The sequence below is a fragment of the Rutidosis leptorrhynchoides genome, chromosome 3 (assembly GCF_046630445.1).
Source record: "Rutidosis leptorrhynchoides isolate AG116_Rl617_1_P2 chromosome 3, CSIRO_AGI_Rlap_v1, whole genome shotgun sequence".
NCBI classification, from domain to species: domain Eukaryota; kingdom Viridiplantae; phylum Streptophyta; class Magnoliopsida; order Asterales; family Asteraceae; genus Rutidosis; species Rutidosis leptorrhynchoides.
The window spans coordinates 104,643,344-104,656,343 of NC_092335.1; positions in this window are offsets into that span (position 1 = coordinate 104,643,344).

Here is a 13,000-nt window from a genome sequence, read left to right on the forward strand (position 1 = left end):
CATGTAGTATTATACCGTGTAATGGGCCTGTTGTTGACGATTCGTACATGATGGTTTTGTACGGGGTGTCACATTTGGTATCAGAGCATCGGTTGTAGGGAATTAGGTTGCATTAGTGAGTCTTGACCGAGCCGAGTAGGATTCGCTAATAGGATTAATCTACAACTTGCTCGTTTACTTGTTACTACTTACTACTACTGTATGCTACTGCTTACCTTTACTGTATGTGAACTTGCTGTATGCTGCTACTTTCTCGCTACTGCATGCTACTATCTGTCTTTGATTGCATGTTACTTTTGTTTAAACTGTTATGATTTCCATGCTATGTACTGCTAGGATACTGTAGTGCCTGATTACGTGCTTGCTATATGTCTTACTGACATGGAAAAAGTTATTTTTCCTTGTTCAGATGTCAGACATGCCGCCCATGACCTTTGACTTCGAGAGCGACTCAGATACGTCTGCTACCTCGCCTACTATTGTTGCTGACTCACCGCTACCCTCCGGCGACTCTGACGATTCGTCTTCTGGAGATAGTTGACACGCGCTTGACCTCATGGACGTCTCAGACGGAGACGAGGATCCCGAGGAGATTTCAGATCCACCCAGCCCTAGACTCCCGGGGCCACAGCACCATTCCGGTGGTACTGTGATCCCTGGGGGAAACGGAGATGGTCCCTTCCGTAACGAGCATGGACATTGGGCTAGACGCACCGCTGACGGACGTGTCGTACCGATTACAACTGGCAGATATCGATTTATGACCACCAGCCAGACGCTTTCTCCTGCCCGTGATGTACCTACACTACCTTCCGACGATTCAGATGGATCATCATCCGACGACTCCGGCGAGGAGGTTCCCGAGGAGGATCCCGAGGAGGATTCTGAGGAGGACCCCGAGGAGGATCCCGTGCAGCCACCCTCTACCCCGCCGAAGAAGCAGTACCGCTTCGATGGTACTGTTATTCTAGGGGTTAATGGAGGAAAGCCATTCGTGAATGCACATGGACAGTTGATTAGGGTCACCGCCCGTAAGTGGGTTGTACCGTATCCTGCCGATCCATTTGTGCGTAAGGTCGCCCGCTCAGTGCCGTCTACTTCTAGCACTACATCCGCATCATCTACACCATCTGCATCATCTGGACTATCTGCACCATCTGCACCATCTACACCTCCTGCCCCACCAGCATCTCCTACCGTCGAGGAATTGACGAGAGAAGTGCATGCCCTCCGTGCTAGGGTAACTGAGCTCGAGGACCAGATGACCCACCTGATGGACATCATTTACCCACCCTCGCCCTTGGACTGTTGTATTAGAACTCTTTATGTATTCCGTTTGTAGTTTCCTATTTTTCATTTATGTATTATACGAACCTTATGCTGTTGTATGCAATTTTATTATTATAAATGGAACTACTTTTGTTGGTTTATTGTACGGCGTTTTATTACATGTTGGCTTTTGTGCTATCTACTGCTTGTTGCCATGCTTAGTTATCGTGTACTGTGTTGTTTCCATGTTGTTTACCGTATGCTGTGACGTTGTTGGTTAATGGATTTTGACTTAATTTGAAATTTTTGTTTGGAAGATCGATGGCTAACGGAAGAGGTCCAAGGGAAATGCCCACAGCAACACAGATCGAGGAGATGATCGCCGATCGAGTAGCCGCAGCTATGGCGAATGCCAACCCCCAAGCTCCACCGGCTAACCAGAACATCCAGAATGGATGCACTTTCAAGGAATTTCAGAATTGTAAGCCCCATAATTTCAGTGGAACAGAAGGGCCAGTTGGGCTGACGAGATGGTTTGAGAAGTTGGAATCTGTGTTCCGTGTGAGTAAGTGCTCTGAAGGGAATAAGACTAAGTTCGCATCCCGCACATTGTCAGATGGCACTTTGACTTGGTGGAATACGCTCGCCCAGGCTCGGGGAATTGACGAAGCTTACACTACACCATGGGAGGAGTTTAAGAGGGCTATGATCGAGGAGTACTGCCCCAGAACCGAAATTCAGAAAATGGAAGAGGAATTTTGGGAACTGAAAGTTGTAGGAACTGACCTTGATGGCTATAACCGAAGGTACTTGGAGTTAGCTTTAATGTGCCCCACAATGGTTACTCCGGAGTACAAACAGATTGAGAGGTATCTTTGGGGACTCCCCAAGGACATTCAGAGAAATGTCACTTCTTCGAAACCAGCAAATGTCCCAGAAGCTATGCGCATGGCGCACACCCTGATGAATCAAATTACCTGCCAAGAGCTAGAGAAGGCGAAATCAGAATCGGGAGCTAGTAATGTGAAACGTAAGTTGGACGGTAACAAGGAAAAAGGTTTTGACCAGAACCCAGCTAAGAGGTATAAGAATTTTAAGGGAAACAACGACTGGAGGAACCCTAAACCGAACCCTAGCTCTAACCCTAACTACAAAGGTACCCTTCCTCAGTGTAAGAGATGCTACAAGCATCACACTGGATACTGCAACGTAGTGTGTGATAAGTGTAAAAGGACTCGACACATCGGCATAGATTGTAAGATCACCGCCCCAGCTATGAGGACAAATCCAAATGGACCAAGGAAGTGTTTTGAGTGCGGTCAGCAGGGCCACTTCAAGAATGAATGTCCCAACAAGAAGAAGGATGGCGGGCCAGCACGTGAAAGAGTCTTCAACATGAATGCCAGAGATGCCCGTGAAGATCCTGACTTGGTTACAGGTACATTCACTATCAATAAACTATTAGCTTCTGTCCTATTTGATACCGGTGCCGATAGGAGTTATGTATGTAGACACTTTTGCTCTAAGATAGATTGGTCGTTAGTGCCTTTGGATGAGAGTATACTTGTTGAGGTAGCCAATGGAAAACTTGAGAAAGGTGACCAAGTTGGCCGAGGAGGTATCATAAACTTAGCTGGTGTGGATTTTGAGATTGATTTGATACCCATTAAGTTGGGGAGTTTTAATGTGATAGTCGGTATGGACTAGTTGTCCAAGGTAAGAGCAGAATTTATTTGTGGAGAGAAGATTCTTCGTATACCACGCGAAGATGGTGAGCCATTAATTGTTTACGGAGAGAGATGTAGCCCGAAGCTGAACCTTATTAGTTGCTTGAAGGCACAAAAGGTTATGAAAAAGGGGCGTTTTGCTGTTTTGGCGCACGTGAAGAAGTTAGAAACTGAGGAGAAAAGCGTGGATGATGTACGAATTGTAAACGAATTTTCCGACATCTTTCCAGAAGAATTGCCGGGATTACCGCCGCCGAGATCAGTGGAGTTTCAGATCGATCTAGTGCCAGGAGCTGCACCTGTAGCTCGCGCACCTTATCGACTTGCACCTTCCGAACTGCAAGAGTTGCAGAGTCAACTGCAGGAACTGCTAGATCGTGGATTTATCCGACCGAGTTCATCGCCTTGGGGCGCACCTATTTTGTTCGTGAAGAAGAAGGACGGATCTTTTAGCATGTGTATTGTGATGCCCCGTACAAAACCATCGTGTACGGTTCATCAACAACAGGATCATTACAAGGTCAAACACTATATGCTGTTTGAAAACCAGTTTTGCATTCATAAAAAGATAGTGTTTTACAAAAGATAACGTGCTTCCTATGAATAAAAGTGTTAACATAAGTATGTGAACCAAAGGTCGTTACAAAGCCATTGTTTGAAAATAACATAAGTTACGAATGCAAAATAAAAGTTTCATGATTGAGACATCTCTAAGTAATGCAGCGGAAATCTAACACAGCAGGTCCATAACAGCAAGTCTATAACACCAAGACAGCAATTCTAACAGTGGAAGCAACATCGTCTAAGCACCTGAGAAATACACGCTTAAAAGTCAACACGAATGTTGGTGAGCTATAGTTTGTAATCAGTAAAGTAATGTAGACCATGAGATTTCAGTGCTTCAACCAACAGTTTAAATCAGTATGAAAAGTGTGACGACCCGGAAATTTCTGAACAAATTTAAACTTAATCTTTATATGGTTTCGACATGATAAGCAAGGTCTATTAAATTGAATTTCAAAATTTTTGAACTAGTATATGAAATCATTTGACCTTCGACCAGTTCCGACGACTCACGATACGATTGATTCTAAATAGATATGCATATATATATATATATATATATATATATATATATATATATATATATATATATATATATATATATATATATATGTGTGTGTGTGTGTGTGTGTGTGTGTGTGTGTGTGTGTATAATAATATGAAATATTATTTATTGTAATTGTTATAATTAATTTTGTAAAATAATATATTTTATTTACAAAGTATCCATAATTTAAGTGTATAGAATATATATACAGGATTTCGAAGTTATTTAGTAAACGACGGCAACACTCAATTGTCATTTGGTTGATAGTTAACGAGTTAAAAAGGAACATATGTTATTTTGAAATAAACGGTGATCCGAAATAAGTTATATAATTTATAGGCTTATTAAATATATATATTTAGGAGATCTTTGTTAGATTTTTACATTTTGTATATTTTACTTAGGATTGATAGCTAATAATAAATTAAATTCTTATTTAACATTTTCAAATAATTAAACGACCAAATTTCATACCATAACAACTAAATTAAATAAAGACATTTAATTTAAAAATATGAGATTTTTCGGAGAACTTTTATTCACCACTGATTAAAAATGAAGAGCGAATTTCAGTCCGTGAAAGACGGCAGCTAAATTATATTCCACATGTTTATATGTAATATTATACTAATATAATATATATTGATATTTACCTACTACTACTACTACTACATGAAATCTAGACTTTCACATACCTACATATTACAACTGTCAATCCTTGTTTTATGCTTGTGATTCAATCTATATGCAAACCCATTTGTTCAAGTCTTAATTCGTGAATATAAATTAAGATTTCTATTTGATTACTGAGTTTATTCTAATATTTGATTATTGTTATTAAATCTATTATATTTACTCATGCAACCACAGACAAAAACCAAATTTAATAATAGAGATAATACTATACCCTTTATGAAAGCATTTGGACACATCTCAAATTTCTTCTTTTTAAAATTACAACTTTTAGTTAACAATCAACATTCTGAGTTCTTTTTGGGTATGATTCCTCTTTGGATTCTTACAATAATCACACACCTTAAACTTCTTTTGAAACGACATCATGACGGCTACTTGTTGGCGACTCAACCCACCGGACCTAGCTGGTGTACCAGATGGTGGTTGGCACAATAATATCCCAATTTGAAGTACAACCATTTAGCTTAAAGTTATGCATGGTTAGTACTTATAATCAGCTTTACATTTACCAGTTTTAGTAACCCATGGAGACGCATCTCATATAGAACTATGTAACCATTGGCCAAAGACACCATTACAACCATCACATGTAACCATTTCCTGCTGCTACTACAATTCGTTCTCTGTTCTAAATAACTAATACCTGCGGACTGTTATTATATTTCTGTTTCAATCAGTCTCAGCCCAATGACCGCCACTCTCACCATCGGTTATCAACTATTGACCATCACCTCAAATCAATAAACATCACCACTTCAATTATCATCAATTATCATCTTCATCACGCTGCTGCTACACCTCTTCGTTGCTGTCACCAAAGGCCAAACCCAAAACACCACCAAACCTGCAACTTTCTGCTACTACTGCAGTCAACGAAACCACCAAACAACCATTTTTTTCTGATGTACCTGCAATGAAAACAACTCACCAAGACCCATCGATTAACAATCAATAAAACATCAGAACTATAGAAACACTTGAGACTAGTAGTATCATTATTTATCGAAACACACATATAGTAGTAGTAGTAACAAGAAGTAAGGATTAATAGAAATACGCCTGTGACATTCAAATATTCACAACAACATCAACACAAACCTGTAACTATTGACTTTGCCTCCTGTTTCGATCAGGATACTACTACCTGTCGGGATGATTGCTGTCACCTCCTTGCTACAACCAACAACCACCACTATACCTCTTTCTCTCCACTTTCATTCTTATTCGTAAACCATCAAACCCTTCAACTACTTTTGTTATGTTTCTATTTTCAACCAAATACACCACCATCGAGACCCACTAAACACCATTTTGGTTTGATCAATTGTTACTACTGTTTCAGTTCTTAATGAGTTATGACCCAAACCATCATCAAGTTACCACCATCTCTTACCTACTACTCGAAGAAGAACCTTATCACAAAAACCGAAACCATTGACATCTGTTACTAGTTGTTTCTAATTTGGAACAACACCCAGAAAGATGAACACCACTTGCTTTTGTTTTTCTATCCGTAAACCACCACTAACCCTCATCAAATTTTTTTCTTTCTATTACCACTATCAAACCCACCAAAAACAATCATTAATTACCACTCCTATTCAACCAAATACGTATACAGAATATATATAGAGAGATTAAAGAAATTAAATGAATCAAAGAACCGATTACTTACTGGATCGATTGATGATACGATGTTGAATCTGATACAATGAAGATCGATCTTGATGACCTGCTATTCGTGTTGAATGATACCCGAACGATGATGATGACGAAACAATGATCTACTGGACGTCATTGATTGTTGCTTTATTGATTGTCACTGGATCGATTGTTTTGTGGATGAATCGAAGAACCCTAAACCGTGGTGTTTTTCTTGCATTCTGCTTGTGTAACCCCGATCTGTTTTGGGAACAACCAAAAACACGCATAGTCTTTAATAGGTATAATTATAATATTTATATTATTCTAATTTTAATTGTTATTATTATTATTATTATTATTATTATTATTATTATTATTATTATTATTATTATTATTATTATTATTATTATTATTATTATTATTATTATTATTATTATTATTATTATTATTATTATTAGTATTTCTATTAGTATTAGTATTAGCATTATTATTATTTTCATAATTAGTATTATTATTTAGTAAAAGTATTATTATTATTACTAATATCATTAACATTATTATAATCACAAATATTATTATTTTTATTAGCATAAAATATTTATTTATTTTTATTACTAATATTATCATTATTATTTTTATCATTATTAATATTAGTTTTATCATTTATATTATTATTATTATCATTTTTACAAAATTATTATTATTAAAACTATATTATTATTAAAACTATATTATTATTATTATTATTATTATTATTATTATTATTATTATTATTATTATTATTATTATTATTATTATTATTATTATTATTATTATTATTATTATTATTATTATTATTATTATTATTATCATTTTTACCACAAATATTCTTATTTCCATTATTACTATTTTTAAAATGATTATTAGTTATTGTTATTATTATTGTTATAAAGATATTACAACTTTTCATTTATCAGTATTATTTTACCAAATAAATATTAGTTACATAAAAATATACCTGATACTATAACCTAACTCTACTTTTATAATAAGTAAGAGATATATAATAAATATATTTAAGCTATAAATGGAACACATAAATCATTAAAATAACAGATATATCACTGATAATAATATATAAAGTTGTTCGAGTTTCGTTACATATGTTAATATACATAATTGAATATAGGTTCGTGAATCCGAGGCCAACCCTGCCTTGTTCAATGTCGTCATCTGTATTTTTACTACAAAATACAGTATGGTGAGTTTCATTTGCTCCCTTTTTAAATGCTTTTGCAATATATATTTTTGGGACTGAGAATACATGCGCTGTTTTTTATTTATAAATGTTTGACAAAATAGACACAAGTACTCAAAACTACATTCTATGGTTGAATTATCGAAATCGAATATCACCCTTTTAGCTTGATAACCTTAAGAATTAGGGAACAGTACAACTAATTGACGCGAATCCTAAAGATAGATCTATGGGCCTAACAAACCCCATCCGAGGTACGGATGCTTTAGTACTTCGATTAATATACAGACGAGAGGATTCTATTATACAGACGAGAGGATTCTGTTTTGGGGATATTCTATATGCATTATGTTAATGTCAGTTACCAGGTGTTCACCATATGAATGATTTTACCTATAAGCAGACGAGAGGATTCTGTTATGGGAGTTATGTTTATAAATATGAAAATCTTGTGGTCTATTAAAATGATGAAAATGATCGATTATGATAAACTAATGAACTCACCAACCTTTTGGTTGACACTTGAAAGCATGTTTATTCTCAGGTATGAAAGAAATCTTCCGCTGTGCATTTGCTCATTTTAGAGATATTACTTGGAGTCATTCATGACATATTTCAAAAGACGTTGCATTCGAGTCGTTGAGTTCATCAAGATTATTACTAAGTCAATTATAGTTGGATATATTATGAAATGGTATGCATGCCGTCAACTTTCGATGAAATGAAATTTTGTCTTTTAAAAACAAATGCAATGTTTGTAAAACTTATCATATAGAGGTGAAATACCTCGCAATGAAATCAACTATTGAGAATCGTTTCTAATCGGTATGAATGGGTCCCTTCAAAAAGTATATGCTTAACCGTGGGCACCCGGTAACTAGACTTAACGTATGTATATCACCCCCTAAAAGTGCACTTGGTGAGTGCGTTTGTCCTCGAAGTATTAAACACCCGTTGTTTGCTAGCGCGAATAGCCCGAGTGGGGTTGTTAAACCCTATGAATCCATATCTAAGATTCGCGTTCATGGTTCGGAAACCAATGATTAAACATTACCGAGCTAAGGGGAATCTTTGTGCCGTTTTGTAACCCACACATATATAAAGTTTAAGTACTCGTGTCTAGTATGTAAAATGTAAAAAGCGCATGTATTCTCAGTCCCAAAAATAGTAAAAGTAGTAAAGAGATGCTATAACTCACAGTGAATAAGCAGTAAAAGTCGATATGAAACGTAGGCAAGTAGTAAGTCGGTCCGAAAGGTCGTCAACCTAAGTCAAAGGTCACTAGGTCAGTATGTTGTCCCCATAAGTTTAAAAGTGCATAAATTAGTTTAAGTGTCATCATCATCATCATCATCATCATTCATCAAAGCTAAAGTAAGTTTAACAAGAATAGAGATCGAAACAAAAGGATGATTTGGACAGCTGTTACGACCTCTATAAAAATCTAAAAGACGCGTAGTCAATGGACATGGCTCCATATGTGAGTCCTCTAATGGCTGATCAATTTTCAGAACCTACCTCGTCTTCGTGTGACTGTGGCGATGGTTTAAGTGCGAGTAGGTCAGAAATTTCAGCATAACGTTACAAAGGCGTAGTGACTTTCGGAAGGCTATAAATCCTAAACCGTATATCGAATTTAGGCGAGGCCTAAACGAAAAGTCATCTACTCAAAACGAACTATCTGAAAATAAATTTTCCAGAAGCCTAGAGAGTCTTATCAGACCCATAAAAACAGTAAACAAGTGCTCCGGTGGGATTCTTGGTGCTTCATGCTCATCACGGTTCTCATCCTTGATGCTTGTAGCTTCAAGTGTACAACTCATTGATGTGTTAGCATCACTTTGACCAAGATTCAACCATCAATACACAATATGTTAAGACCAAGTAAGAATACAACTCACTTAAGAGTTTTAGAAGGATGATGAACCAAGGTTACATCATATTCTTAGTCTTAACACAAATACAAGTTCTATTTACAACTAAAGCTACAAACTTTCCTTCAATCAAACAAGTATGAATACAATCTTGATCAAATAAAGTAATGGAACCCTAAGCTAGAGATCTTGGATCCTTTTCACACAAGTTATGAGATTACAAAGCTAGAAAGCTTGAATCGTTGGTGTTCTTGAAGATCTTGAAGCATAAAGCTTAGATCTTCAAGTTACATGAAGATCATAAACACAAGTTTTGATCTTTATAACAAAATAATGAGATCATAAGTTATAAAAATTAGATCCAACAAAAGAAATAAAGATTCAAAGCTAGAAAGCTTGAATCTTGGTTGTTCTTGAAGATCCTTGAAGCATGAAGCTAGATCTTCAAGTTACATGAAGATTACAAACAAAAGTTTGAATCTTTACAACAAAATAAATAGATTAAAAGTTATAAGATTTAGATCTAACAAAATAAGTGAAGATTCAAAGTTAGGAAGCTTGAATCTTCCATGTTTTTGAAGGATTCAAATTCAAGTTTGAATCTACAAGATATAACAAGATCTAAAAGCTAAAGAGCTAGATCCTTTAATGATGATGATGTCATGAATGAGAAGGGAAGAAGAAGAAGAAGAAAGTTTAAAACTTACACTTTTTAGAGTGAGAAAGACTAGAGAGAGAATTAGAGAGTATGTGTGTGTAATTTGTGAATGAGATCAAGTGTGAAATGGGATGAATAAGCTTGGTATTTATAGAAGGTGAGGGTGTGACATGGTGGTGGTGGCCGTGGGTTATGGGAGGGGACAAGGGGGACACCTTTTTGCTTTTTGGTTAATGGTTGTTTAAAGTTGGTGCTTATGTTAGGATCCCTTAAAACATTATGGATTATGGTTAACAAAAATGCTAGTATGTTCCCTCTAATAAATGAAAATTTGTCTTACATTAATATGGGTCACTAACTTATTAAAATTGGGCTAATTAAATAGTCCACTAGCTAGTGTAGGGTGGGCTAAAGTTCAACAAGGTAGAAAGTCCAACAAAACTAACTAGTGTGCTCTAGTAAATTACTAAGCGTAATTAAGCATCCAAAAACTCAAGTAATTGTTATTATAAAATAACAATTAGTATTTCGTAGTCATAATATTCCGATTATGACCAAGTTAAACGTGTACACAGTACGTAGTTCGTTCTAAACGTTAAGTGACACTAACGGTCGTAAAGGCTTCCGGGGATCAAGTTAAGTAACCTACGTACTTAAAGGCACATTTTCATATATAAATGAAAGTAATCCACATGTAGTAAGATCCCAGAGTATAATATAGCTCAGTATGCACAAATACGCAGTTTCGTGAAAGTACAAAGCACAAAAGCAAGTCGAAAAAGTCGGGTCGTTACATTACCCACCTGTTAATGAAAATTTCGTCCTGAAATTAAGGTATATGGTAGAGTTGTGAAGAGGTGAGGATATTTCTATTTCATCTGATCCTCTTGCTCCCAAGTAAACTCAGGTCCTCGTTTTACCTTCCATCGGACTCGGACGATCGGAATCTTGTTGCGTTTCAAGGTCTTGACCTCACGGTCCATAATTTCGACAGGTTCTTCCACGTAATGTAGTTTGTCTTCAATCGTAAGCTCCTCGAGGGGTATGACGATTTCTGGTTCGGCAAGACATTTCTTCAGATTCGACACGTGGTAAGTGGGGTGAACTGCGCTCAATTGAGTCGGAAGATCCAAACGGTAAGTGTAATGACCCGGATTTTTCCGATCGTTTTATACATATAAGATTAATATTTACATAAATTAAACATTACCAACATGATAAGCAATCCAAATTGTTGAGTCTTGTGTTTTTGAAAAGAGTTTTACACAACGTTTGACCGTCCAATTTGATCGATGATATCACGAACTATATAACATACAATAATTATACGATTGTGTACATATACATATTTATACATATTTAACATGATCTCAGGATGGTTTAACATATCATTGTGTACTAATAACAATGAGTTATAAGTATACTTTGAGACTACTAACTTAAGTTTTCAAAACGGTAACTATACGTAACGTTCTTTGACATATATACCTATAACCTATAATGCTTATACAAGTATCATATAAATACGTATTTAATCACTTTTAAAGGGCTTAAATACATAAAACAATATAAGTATATTCACAAAAGATAGTTATATTTGAATTCTCGTTTCGTTTCCTCAAGATTTCTACACGTATACGTAAGGTATATGTAACCGTATTATACGCAGCTTCTAGATGTATTTACTATTGATAAATACCAATTATTAGACCTCAATTATCTGCTCTTAGCAGCCTTTGTTAGTCAACAACATGTGGGATCAAGTGTTAACTTCTAGGAAGACTTATGAGCTAGAAATCAAAACTTAAAATCTATATATACACATACATATACACGTTTACATACATATACATATACTTTCATACCAACTTTCTTTCAAGCTAGATTAACTTCTAAACTCTCTCATCTTCAAATTTCAAGTGTTCTTCAAGGTCCTCATAAGTTTCTAGCTTCATAATCAAGGTAAAACTATGTTTAAACTTTGATTCAATTTATGTAAGTTAATTATCTTAAATCAAGATATAAACTTACTTACAACCTTTGTTTCTTTTCATGATTTCACTTCTTAATCTTCCAAGTCATCAAGAACAAGTTCATATCTTTTTTATTCAGTAACTTTCTTCATCATACTTGAGGTATAACCTTTGTTCATCATCTTGTTCAATTATAACTATCTTACTTCGTATTAACAACAAGAACATAGTTTGAATGATTTCAAACCTGTTCGCAAACTAAATAGATCCTTCTAACTTGACTTTTAAAACACTTCAAGACCTGTAATATATCATAATGATATGCTAACTTAACAAGATACAACTTGATTTTACAAAGAACACCTTAAAAACTTAATCTACGTCGTCGGAGTACAACCGGGGGCTGTTTTGGGTTGGATAATTAAAAACCATCTTAAACTATGAATTGGAAGTTTATATTCTGGAAAAATGATATTTCTTATGAATATGTTAATATATAAAAATCTGATGGTATAACTCAAAGTGTAAATATTTTTATAAAAATGATCATCTAGATGTTGTTTTTATGATGGAAATGATCACTTTCATAAGATTCACCCAAGTTTGACCTATAACCTGTGATTTCAAATATAAACCAAGGTATTTACAGTTCATATTCATAAATAATGACTCGATCCAAGGAAGTGGCAAGTTGAATCAACAAAAACGGAGTTGTATTGAAGAAACTACGACTAAAACAAAATCGGGTATCCGAAGCTAGTTTAGCTACGAAAATATTTTGACAAAAACCAAACTAATCATATCTTGGCTA